The sequence below is a fragment of the Artemia sp. Qi Xiang Cuo genome, chromosome 4, assembly GCF_049724085.1.
Source record: "Artemia sp. Qi Xiang Cuo chromosome 4, ASM4972408v1, whole genome shotgun sequence".
NCBI classification, from domain to species: domain Eukaryota; kingdom Metazoa; phylum Arthropoda; class Branchiopoda; order Anostraca; family Artemiidae; genus Artemia; species Artemia sp. Qi Xiang Cuo.
In genome coordinates, this window is record NC_142797.1 from 69,805,922 (window position 1) to 69,818,939 (window position 13,018).

Sequence of the window (13,018 nt, forward strand, 5' to 3'; positions counted from 1 at the left end):
ATAGGTTTCAGACACCACTCACCTATGAAAGACTAAGAAATCCAACTCAGAAAAGTCAAAAATAACAAACTACATATCCCAAATCACAAGTTTCACTCCACACACATCAACGAAAGGCTAAGAAACCTAGCTCATAAAAGCCTGAAATAGCAAACTACTCATCCCAAACTATAGGTTTCAGACAACATTCACCTAGGAAATACTAGGAAACCTTAGCTCAGAAAAGACTGAAGTAGCAAACTACACATCCCAAATCATAGGTTTCAGACAACACACATCCCCGAAAGACGGGTGCGCGGGGAGAGCCTTGGAGGGTCGGTGGGCTCCTTGAAGGTGGGGGGTAACTGGGGAGCTCGGGGGGCCGGTGGGGGCCGGCGGTTTGGGCTTGGGGTTCGGGGGAGGGCTGGGTGGGGGGGGGGGGGGCCGTGGGGGTGCCGGGGGGGCCTGGGGGGGCCGGGGGGACCTTGGGGGCCCGGGGGAGGGCCTTTGGGACCCCGTGGGTCCTTGGGGAGCTCGATGTGCCTTTGGGGGGCCCGGGGATGGCATTTGGGGGTCTGGGTGGGCCTTTGGGGTTTCGGTGGCCCTTTGGGAGCTCGGGGGGCCTTTGAGTGTCCGGGGGGACAGGTGGGAGCCTGGGGGACATTTGGGGCCTGGGGATGGCCTTTGGGGGTCTTGGTGGGCCTTTGGGGGCCCGGGGGAGGGCCTTTGGGAGTTTGAGGGGCTTTGAGGAACGGGGGCTTCCTTCGGGGTTGGGGTAGGAGGATTGGAACCCTTTGGGGTCGGGTTAGAGGACCTCACAACACTGTTCAAATGAAACTTGTGTATTATAACGACCACACTCAAATTCTCTTCTAAAATCTCTTCAAAAATCTTCTTTTAAAATGTCTCTATCTGTTTCGCCGAAATAGTTCCATAACCTGTCTAAAACGGTTTTGCCCAAATAATCCCTAAACGTAAATTCAGCGTGTTCCTTTGTTATTGGCATCTCTGCGCTAACGCATTTCAAATTAATATGAAACCTTTTTGCGCGCTAAAACAATTCATCGCTAAGATGTTTCTTGCCTAATTGTTTCCATGGCCATTGGTTATTAATATCCTGTGGAGTTCGACCAGTAGAACTGTTCCCGAGGCAAAGACATTAATGATTTGGATCTATTCCTGGAGAAATGTTTCTAGGCGAAAATTTTTAAAGTCTGACAGATGATGTCATTGATTGATTGATCTGTCAAGAAAGGGAAATTAATTTGTTGTTTCTAAGGGGAATTATTGATTCACGATAGGTGAATTGAGGTCGACAGCACAGGTGCTCTGACTCGTGACAGCACCATGTGGTTTATGGTTTTCTCAGTGAGAAAGTTCCTGTTTTTTCAAATTCTCACTGACAAAAACCATAAAAACATAAAAAAATGTGATAAAGTTCCTGTTTTTTCAAATTCTCACTGACAAAAACCATAAAAACATACAAAAATGTGAGAAAGTTCCTGTTTTTCAAATTCTCACTGACAAAACCATAAAAACATACAAAAATGTGAGAAATTTCCTGTTTTTCAAATTCTCACTGACAAAAACCATGAAAACAGACATAAATGTGACAAAATTCATGGTTTTTCAAGTGAGAAAATTCTTGTTTTTTCATTCTCACTGAGAAAACCATAAACCACGTGGTCCTGTTCGGAGTCGGACCCCCTCCTTTACTCCCGTAACTTGTTTTTCCAGTTTTTGTTTCGTCACAGTTGGTTCAATTAACAGTTACACGGGTTGAAACAAGAGACGCATTGCGAGAATAGACGTGCCAGATTTTTTCTTTGATAACATAAAAGATATTTTTCATTTTCAAACTAAAAGAAAAGGTGTATCGATGGGAAAATCATGTGCCAGTGAAAATTCCGAATGAAAACTTGTAGTAAAATACGACAAAAGTCAAGTTAAGAACAACTACGAGCTATTCGTTAGGAAACAAGCATACGTGAAATAACGACATTTAACGTCTGAGTCACATCCAGTCAAATTCGTCGACAAAAACCAAGTTTTATGAACGATATAGGGTTTTTACATGATTTTAGCGTCAAGCTCGTAATTCAGAAGCAGAAGACAAGAAATTGGTTTGCAAATCTTGCAACACGCATTTAAAAAGTGTTATTCATAGCCCATATCTAGTTTTATCAGCAATACCACAAGACATAACAAAGCCAATATAACATATTAGCAAAAAAAATTTTTATAAGTATAGACAGTAACGTTATATTGGGCACAAAAAACGATAATTAATATCAAACAGTTTTTAGTAAACAATCGAATGATAAATTTGAAGCAAAATGCACTGGTTTACTCTATTAGAAAAATAAACAATTATTTTCATTAGAATATTGTTGAATAACCAAAAAAAGAAGGAAAATCAAGATCGACTTTGCTCTTGTACAGATGTAATTTTCCAAATGATTTATCTCGTATTCAATGTAGATTATTGTAATCGATTTCTATCGATTTTCATCACCGAGACCAGTGAAAACCATTTTTCTTCTTATTGACCGTCAGTATTGAAAACAAATTGAAAATGACTGCAATAAGCTATGTTGAGCTCAAAATTAGCTAAAAAAAATTCGCTTTCGACTAAAAGCTTTCAATAATGTTGAACTAAGGTACTGGTGCGTTAAACGTACACTTTTATATACTTATTATACCACTTTTAGAGACGAAACCCACCAGACTGGTTATTTTCAAGAGACCGCTATTGATAAATGGAAGGCAAAGCGTAGTTTTCATTGCGTTTACTATGTTTACATGGTTGTTTTTTGGGGTTTAGGGGGGGGGCGGTACATAGGGTAGGTTACGTATCTGATATATGGTGTGCTTTAACCCCACCCCCTAATGTGCAAATATATAGCCCAAATTTGTTTATAAACTATTATATATTCATCCTATTTTATTTTGTTTCATTAGCATTAACCAAACTTGACTTTTTAAAAGTGCCCGTATAATGCACCAGTACCTGAACTAATAATAAGTTATAAAAAATAAGGGAGGAGCTCACAATTCCAAAAAAGCTAAATCGTTTTAGAGAAAAACACTTCTTTGCTTCATTAGAGGATAACTACACTAGAGGGTGTGGTATTTAATGATATTTAGATGAATTAATTTTCGTAGTTATGCACGGTATTTTCTGAAAGTTATGATTCCAATATTTTGAGGGGAGTATTCAAGATAGCAAATATCAAGCAATTTTTGATAACAAACTGTTTCTGCATTACCTATTATGATAAGAGGAGCCATTGTTCAGGCAGTGGGAGGGGGCAGTATATCTTGGTTAACGTGGGTGAAGTAGGGGCTGACACCTCAATGCAATTAAATATAGAAATTAGTTCGTAAAAGAGCCAATATTTAGCTCTCTATGATGTCCAAGTATCCGGCCCAGTTTTTTCTATCCCAGAAATGTCACCCAAATTGTACTTTTAGGGTATCATATGGCACTTTATTAAGGCTTTATCGAGCATATATATATATACATATATATATATATATATATATATATATATATATATATATATATATATATATATATAACGATAAGAAATAAGAGTTATCTCTTAAATGTGTCTAGCCCTCTTTGATCTTCCTGTGCCTCCAAAGTGACGAAGGAAAAAATATATCACTGATGTCCATACAAAAAACTGATTATTTCTAGTTACTCAAGATGGGGGTAATTATTTCTAGTTACTCAAGATGGGGGTAATTTACCTTACAAGGTTTCAGCAATGACGATTTAAAGGGTATACTTTTTGATTTGCTCAAACACCATTTTCGATTCATTTGCAACTTAAAGATGTGATGCACGGGGTTATTGGAATAGTATGTAGTTCAATTGTGATATTTAGCCTCCTATGAGGGCCCAAAAGCTGAAGGAAGTAGAAGGGCGATATGCACTTCCATTATTATTGGTCCCGGTGACAATATGAAACTCACCATCGCCCACCCAAATACTTGTTTACAATACACTACTTCTACCTGCAGCAACTCATTTCTGACAGCCTTATTTGAAAGCCATCCATTGTGACATTTCTTTGAAAGTAATTAACATTTTTGCTAAATAATAATTTTTTTTCGTTACCTCTTGAAGAAAAATATAATATTAAAATCTTGCGGTGACAAATACCACCTTTACTTTTTCCATATGCTGTTCAGTATTGATTATAAAATAATTTCCCAAGCAAAGTTTTCAGAAATCTTCAGAAAAATTTAGGCTTACGTTTTACACGAAAAAACGCCCCTTTCTTCTGAAGAATATCCCATGCCTGTTGACTTCCCAGCTATGGACCCCCCCCCTATGGGAAAATGTGGGAGTTATGCTCCTGCATTCTTCATCAACATTTGCTGCCTCCAACATACGCTTTCTATCATTTAATCTTGAGTGCGCCTCTAAAACCTCGGGAAGCTCACGTACCTTCATGCTTCGTTTCAATCTTGGATCAACAAGTTCGGGCAACAAACATTGACCCCAGAAATGATCAAGCTTGGCTAACATCTGTTTTCAGAAGCAAATATCACGCTTAACTAAAATGATCTCGATGTCGCCCTGGTCAACAAACACTACAAGGAAGCAGTTCTCTTTATCTAAAATGTTAAGTTGTCCTTGAATTTGGTAGAAGTATTTGTGCTCCCGTTTGAGTATTAAACAACCTTTCTCAGTGTCCCAACGAAGAAAAAGCCTTTTAATAAGTTCAGCTGAACAGCTTCTTTTATTGTTTTACCTTCAGGAATAGTTGTGACTGTTTTTACTTCCACAATCCCAGCGTCACATATCCCATCAGGAGACGTTACAAGCCACCATCTATCCTGGTCAGTGAAAAGATCAAAACAGTTTGATCTTTGAACAATGATGACCATTTTTCCTCGAAGCATTTAATTGCAACTGGTTAAGAAGTAATTCCACGCTCCATTTGGAATGTGCAGTGTGTTTGTTTCCCAGTAACTATTTCTTCATCTAGTTCTGCTGTTCATATTGTAGGTCGTCGGACGCAATTTGAATAGAAATGTGTACTATAGATTGACTCCATTGTTTTTGACACCCAGTTTGGGTTATCAGATTGTCCAGTTGTGATGCTAGGTAACTGCTGGATTTGATATTCGATGGGAGTCATTTTTGCTAAGTAGGCTTCTTTCACTGCCTTGAAGTCAGAAGATGGGAGATCTGGCTTTTGGCAGTTCTGACCATATTCTGAGTCAAATTTTGGCAGCAATCCCTGCACGCTGCTACCAGTGCTAGCTAGTTGGGTTTTATACCTCCACCCGCGGTTTTCAAATGATAGTGGAATTAGTCGTCTCGCGCAACGTGGAAGTTTTTCACGTTTCATTGAAAATTTTTTTACACTTTTCGTGGGACTATGGGTAAATATACTCTTTAATGAACGACTATGCCATCCACTACCATGCGATGTGGCAAGAGCTGCTGCCGTGATACCTACGACATGCAAATTTCTTTTGGATTAGTTGACCTGTTTATGCCTTAACAATTTAACACCAACTCTCATAAAAGATTTGGCAAGGTTTGTAGTTGAATCGATCAAAAGGTTGCTAGCTTTACACAATACCTTTACCATTTTTTCATTGACTGCTAGCTTTACAACTTCTGGCACCCTGTAAAACTTACCTTCAATTGACTCATATTTGTTATATACAGAGGAATATTTTTGGTGGTCACCAAATACGTGAATAGGTACATTCTTAGTTGCAAATATTAATTTTTCAGTATTTCCACCATCTTCACTGTTCTTTTTTTATAGCCCCGCGAAGATTATTAGTCAGGTTTGAGATGCAGCTTTTGGTCAGAATTTTTGAAAAATCGCCCGTATTCTTGACAAGGCTGTACAGATCCCGAAGGAAATTTTTCGTGACATGGTTGGCACACTCGCGTTTTATAACCTCCTTTTCATAGGCCACACGCTCTATAATGTGCTGATACACACTTGAATCCCAGTCCCCAATTAATTCGAGATACTGTAATCCATGCACTGATAAACTAAGTAAAAATCCATCTATAATCATGTGCTACACCATTCCCTAAAAAGATCCATTTCAGTTCAGATAGCACAAGTGATCTCGTGGGAGAATCTTTCTAGTTCGGAAGACAGAGCAAATATAACAGTATTTAGTTCTAGAATTAACAAGCAAAGCTTTTTTTGTATAAGCGTCTATAATAACTGCATGGCCAGCTTTGGCATTGTAATCATGTCCTTTTGTTCTTTTGTCCCATCCAGCATCCAAAATAACCCTTGTGTATGGAGCTCCATCATCAGAAACTCTGCCATCGGAGATAGCCAATTCCTTCGCGGCGTTTCCATTCAACTTAATTGTTATGTCTAGCTCTTCTTTCCGCTTCTGTCAAAAAAAAATAAATCTTTACTAGGAATATATATTACGTAGCTGTTTAAGAGAGAGATAGAGAAAGAGAGAGAGAGAGAGATGGAGAGAGAGAGAGAGAGAGAGAGAGGAAGAGGCAGAGAGAGAGAGAGAGAGAGAGAGAGAGAGAGAGAGAGAGAAAGAGAGAGAGAGAGAGAGAGAGAAGGCATAGAGATACTAACATATGAATAACAGTTAATTTGATTTCTTTAGGACCGCTTATACGCTTTCTTATTATTTTGACCAGTTTGACTGTCTCATAATTTTGTTGCGTGATTAGCAAGGGCACCAGAAATTTAAATTTCCAATCAAAGTCTAATCAGCTTCAAAAAGCTAAACGAAAAATGAATAAAATGAAAATACACAAGGAGATATTTTCACAAGTAGAATAGCAATATTAGAGGGTAGACACGTATAGTAGGACGGAATTAAACTATTTTTATTAGCTGTTTCCAATAAACATTTTTATTCTATAGTATTGTCTGAATAATGAGATTAGAACGAAAATTTATTTTTTTTGTTATTTATAAACGAGGAACAAATAAATGTTATGTTGACAGAGTTAGATTGTGCAGCACAAGGAGACGATAGACGTAAGCAAGGTGAAGGTAGGATTCTGGAGTTTCAAAGAATATACATATCATATGTACGGAGCATTGACGGACCCTTGCCTGTCCAAACAAAGTTTCAATTGTCCTGAATATATTTCTTGACAAGACTGGAAGGTCCTCTAGATCAAAAACTTCTGCTAACATGAACTGACCTATTCCAGCGGAATTGTTCCCCACACTGCCTTCGTGTTAAGGTTGTTTGAAATCGGTGTTGATCTAGTACTTTTGACGTAGGATCGATCACCTTTATCACTTGTCACGCATCTTGGATGGTCCAGATTCAAAGTTACTGTTGATGCTGTTGGCTCATTCGTCAACGTGAATTTTTCTCTGCAGCCAAAATAAATTCGGAGAAGAAAACCGATTTTTCCTATTTTTTGTATTTTAGGCCTCCCAGGATCGCCTTTTTCAAAGCTATGAATAAAGAGTAATTGAGGTTATCTTTTTTTTTTTAATCTAAAATTTTTTGCTGTTATATAAGAAGAAAGGGAGGGTGGAAGATTAAATGAAAATGATATTAGAAGTTTATTTTTTAAAGGTCTATTTATAGTAAAATAAAAAAACTGTTTTTTTTTTCAAGATAAATTAGTCATCATTATAAAAAAAAATCTAAAATAAATTATTACAAACATTATGGAGCTACCCCTCCTCATTTACTCGATCTTTACCCTAAAATTTGACTTCTTACCAAAATTCTTAAAGATTAACTGCTGAAACCCAAGCTCCATTGAATTGTAATAAAATGTTTTTTATTTTTAAGACACGAATTTTTTTTACAATAAAAAACGAGGGATTAAGGAATGTAGGCAGCCCCCTCATGTACGGAATAGTTTCTTCTCCCTTTAAGTTCTAATGTTACTTCTTATTATTAGCAAAAAAAAAAGTTTTTTTTTAATTTAATCTCTGATCATTTTCAATAAATACTGGCCAATCTCTCCCCCCCCCCCTTAGTGGATTATCCCATGAAAAATTAGTTCTTCCTGGGTGGATAACCATGGATCATAAACCGTCGCTAAACACTTTTATTCACTTTCACCTATGAGATAAATTGTATTTAAAAAGTCATACAGTTTAAAAAAAACCCTCCTGACCAAGACCAGCCTCGCTGAAAATTCTTCATGAGATATTTAAATTGTGAAATCTTCTTATTCGCTCCCAAAAAATTGTCATAAATTCTAAAATAACAATCACTTTTGATCGGTAAAGATAAAATAAATGAATTTCACACTTTCGGTATCCGCATAAAATACATTTTTTGGTATTCATAAGTTAGAATCTTGGTTACTGTTTGCTCAACAAGATCCTTATTGACATATTCTCTCTACAATAAATTGATTATATCCAATTAATGATCAACTATTAAAACTTATTTATGATTTACAAAAAGCGTACACTTTTAAGTAATTTGGCAAAAGATAAAAAAAATGGAAAAATAAGACTAATTAAAGATAAAAAAAAAAAAAAGCCTGAACAATTAAATAATGACTTTTGCCCTTTATAGGTAATAGTACCTTCACTATGCAGCCCCAACTATGTACAGGATCTTGTGCACGAGTATTCCGAAGCTAAATTTAAATACACTTGGAACTTTTTTCTACCTCTTACGAAAAAATCAGAATAAATATTCTTAAGAGTTCACCAAAAAAGGACATCAATTGTGAATTGAATCTCAGGGAAGGTGAGATAATCGGAAAAAGACCTAAAAAGGCTCAGCTAAAAATCACACAATCCTCAATTGTGACTTAAACTTTACACAGAGTTTGTTTTAGTTGTGATCCCGCCATGGTGAATCTTAGAGTCCTGCAAGACCAAAAACTACCGGATTTTTAACTTTTAACAAATTAATCTTTATCTTAGTTCTCTATTTTTACTTATAATTTATATACCTGTAAGTTCCATTAAATTATTTCAATCGGTGGTATTGAAAAAATACTTACTAGTGATTATTTATCCTGAGCAATTCCGTAGCGAAGTGATATATGTTAACGATATAATTTTCGTTAAGCAGATCCTTAAAGTTTTTGTCTTCGCTCAGCTTCCCCCGTCCTTGAAAAGTTTTGAAACCGTGAATAGCTACTTTTTCTTGCTCTTTTTGTATTTCATCCAACTTCTTCCGACAATCTACATCCAATTGCCCAGATGAACCTTGATCGGAAGAAGATGTATGCTCTAGGATTGGTACAGACTTTGTTGCAGCCAAGTTTGCATATTTTTGTACGGGGGGTGGAAGTCTGGAGTCACATTCGGCTGAAGCGCCTGTTTTAACAAAATGGGCATTTTTCTGGGCAGGTGGTATAGGGTCTGCTGAACCAAAATTTCCCTTTTTATTTGAAGTATTTTCACCAATACTTTTAGTTTTTCTGCAAGATAAAAATAGGAGCCTAGAGAATAAGCTTATGCCAGAGTTTCCTTGTAACTCTACCCTCATTCAATCCAGGTTAGGTTAAAAACAGACTAGGTTAGGTAAAAAAGAACATATCCGTTCTTAGGGGTGGGGCAACAGGGTCAGCTGCCCCCGGCGCTACATCAAGGAAGGATACGCTTGGAGGATTGCCTACTTTAATGAATTTTTCACTTCGATTTGGCTTTTTTGCTTTATATTTGAGTCGTGAGGGGGGCACTGTAGTTAATTTTGGTACTTGTTAAATATCCAGCACACAATCGAGATGCGAGTGTGTTATGAATATTTAACAAGTACCTAAATTTTTTCCGGGTTACTCGCAACCTCAAGGACAGCTCTGTAATAAAGGGAGGATAGCGGCTAATGTTGTTGATAATATTTCAAGGAAAAGTCCTAACAGAATAACAGTAGTACTATGTAATTTACTTTTCCATATATCATGATCGTATTTATAACAATATAGTGTTTCTTAAGAGTATATTTATATCGGTTCTAGGCATTTACCCCCCCGGAAAATACCCCCCCCCCCGCAGAAAATACCACCCCAGAAAATACCCCCACCGTGGAAAATCTACCCCCCTCACGGAAAATACCCCCCGTAGAAAATACCCCTCTCCCGGGGAAAGAGGTATGAAAGGAGTTGCCCCATCCACAAGACCTTGCTCTTTACGCTAAAGTTTTGACGTTTTGTCCTAATTCTTTAAGAACGATTCCGGAAACACAATGGCTGTTTTATTAGAACAATAAGCTCTGCTTTAAAATTTTATAAAAAAAAAATTAGCGTAAAGAGCGAGGTCTTGAGGAGGAGGCAACCCCTTTAATATACGTAATAATTTCTGTTTGTTTTAAATGTTGATGTTGCTCCTTACTTTCAGTTGAAAAAGCTTGTTTTTTTTAATTTAATTTCTGATCATTTTCAAATAATACCGGGAAATCCGGCTCTCTCCATGAAAAATTCTGGTACTTGTGTATTATACGCCCCTCACTCAAGTTTATGATGCGTAATACTCAAGAAGAAACCGGTTTCTTTGCTAGTTTCTTCGTTATTTTAGAAACAAATTTGGGCTATATATTTTCACATTGGGGGGGGGGGTAAAGTAGAGCAGATCTGCATGAAAAAGAAGTTAGACAAAACTACTCTTCATATTAGGAAGTAAAAAATGTTGTCTGAATTCAAAATGTCAACATACTTTACCCTCTCCCTCTTATGCTCAAATATATAGCACAAACTATATATTTCCCGTCTATTATGTCATTTGTCCTTGTCTTGTCTTGCTCCAATCTGAAAGAAATTAACGAAGAAACTGATTTGTTCTCGAGTTTTAAAAAGCGTAAACTTGAGTGAGTGGCGCATAATGCACAAGTACCATTCCTCCCCTCTACGGAAAAAAACTCAAATTTGAAAAGCCTTATTTTCCACGGGAGGGGGGGGGTATTTTCCGCGGGGGGACACGCTGACCACCAAGTCGAACATAGATACACAACTAGACTTAAGAAAGTGTCATTCATAAAATGCGGCCTGTTTCTATCTGATTATGATGTTTCTTTCCATTATTACCCAGATTTTGAAGTGTCTGTTAGAATAATATTGTATATAGTAGGCTAATTGTATTGAAATATTAGCAGAAAATTTTTCATCGGGTCAAGAAAGTGACAGTAAAGTTATAGATATTACTTTTTCTTTCATTTGTTTGAAATTACGAACCAAGTGTTGTTGAAAAATAAGGGAGAAAACTATACCTACAAAATTAGTTTTTCAACTATACCTGTAGCCAGTCTAGCCATTAGTTCCATTGTAACTGTAGTGATTATTACTTGGAAACTGGGGCGGATCCAGGATTTTTTAGGGGGGGGGCGCAAAATAGGTTGATCTGATAAAAAAAAATTAGGGGGGGGGCAAAATAGATTTATCCAATAAAATCTTGTTAGGATAAAGTTTAATGACCGAAAACTTAGGTTATTTAAGTAAATTAAAATACTTTTGTTTCCGCTAGGGGAGGCGCCCCCCTAACCCCCCCCCCTGGATCCAACACTGCTTGTAAAAAGCGTAAAGTTCAAATTTATTAGTAAATGTTTAATTTCACAATATAACGTTCACCAGTTTACACGTAATTCAGTCTACTTAGCGGAAACGGAGATAATTTTATATTTTTCATGCTATATTTTCATTTTCATACTTAGTGTGGATTGGAAGCAAATGTACATAGATTAATGAAACGTACATAAATAAATTAAATTGAGATTTGTAAGCAACTTTGAACAAAATAATACCAAAAGAAATAACTCCTTTTGTTCTATAAAGAAAATGCATCGAATTGGATATCCAAGATTAGATAAAACAGAACAAATGCAAATAAAAAATATCGCTTACTTTTTGAACTGTCCTGAGTTTCGCTTCAGCTTCTTTCCTCCAATTTTATTTCCCATAATCAATCACACAGTCCGATACACAGAAAAGAATATTCAAATCACCCTAGCCGAGAACTTTTTGTCTTGTCTGATTGTAAAATTGGTGTTTCTAGACTAGACATCTAAACAAAACGGTAGCCGCCTACTTTAAATGCATTTCAAACAGCCTTCCAATAGGATCCGCCCATTATTCTTTGAATGAGAAATAGCGAAGCTAAGTCTATCTATTTTTTTAACAATATAACATTTTTGCATTTTCCGGCAAGTTTACGTTATTTTCTACAGAAACGTCTAAGTAATACAAGAAATCGGACACGGTGACTGCATAGATCCGAAGCTAATGAACAACATGATACAAATACATTGTCTATCCCGTCAAAATAGTAGCCTCAAATTAGTCGCAAATTTCTCTGTTTTTAAAAAGCATTTTTCTGTCTAAAAAAAATTTGAATCATATTTCAAAATATAACTCGGTGAATTCATAAATCTAAGTCTCAACTATCGAATAGTACCAAAATTGTCATCTTTAGTCGAAAATTGAAGACGGCACGCGGTTTATTTAAAAAGGGTCAAAACCATGAATACTTTACATAAACCCTAATAAGAGAAAAGGAGTAGCTTCTTTTATGTCGCGCGTGCGATTAGCTCGAACTTTTCGAAGGGTTGGCTTTTGGGTCAAGTGTTTTTTCGCGGTAGGGGGTTTGGGGGCCGGAAAAGTTTATACCCACCTATCAAGAAACGTCGGAGTCATTTTCTGCATTTATTTTATTTTCTCAAGATGAACATTACCCCAGGAGCAATAGCCCTAAATTATGCAAACCCATTATTAACTGATAGATTTTAGTAGAAAAGACGACTGTATTTGGTTATCCAATCAGCTGGTTGTTATGGATCGTTCGGTAGGACAAGAATCCCAATTTTCCCCAAGAGTACGCTCTGGAAACAACATCCGTGCCTGAGTAAACCAAAAGATGCTATGTCAACCAGTTTCCAAATCCTTGAAAATCTCGCGAATGGTTCGGAGGATCAAGCAGTGTTGGGGGGGCACAAATAGATTTCGGATGTTGATTTGGGCGCAAGGGAAGAGGTAAATCTAACTCAGGTTTTTGAAATAGCGTATCTGCAACATCTCGGGAAGGGATTGAGGGATGAAGTTAAAAATTCAGGTACTGATAGTGAGAGGTTTAGGCACAATGAATAATGG

General features: G+C 36.9%; 1 protein-coding gene across 1 annotated transcript in view; it reads right to left on the reverse strand.

The window, feature by feature from the left end:
- Nucleotides 1–13,018, reverse strand: part of LOC148953374 (xylosyltransferase Oxt-like) — a 287,249-nt gene that overhangs the window by 50,741 nt on the left and 223,490 nt on the right. The window lies entirely within an intron of this gene.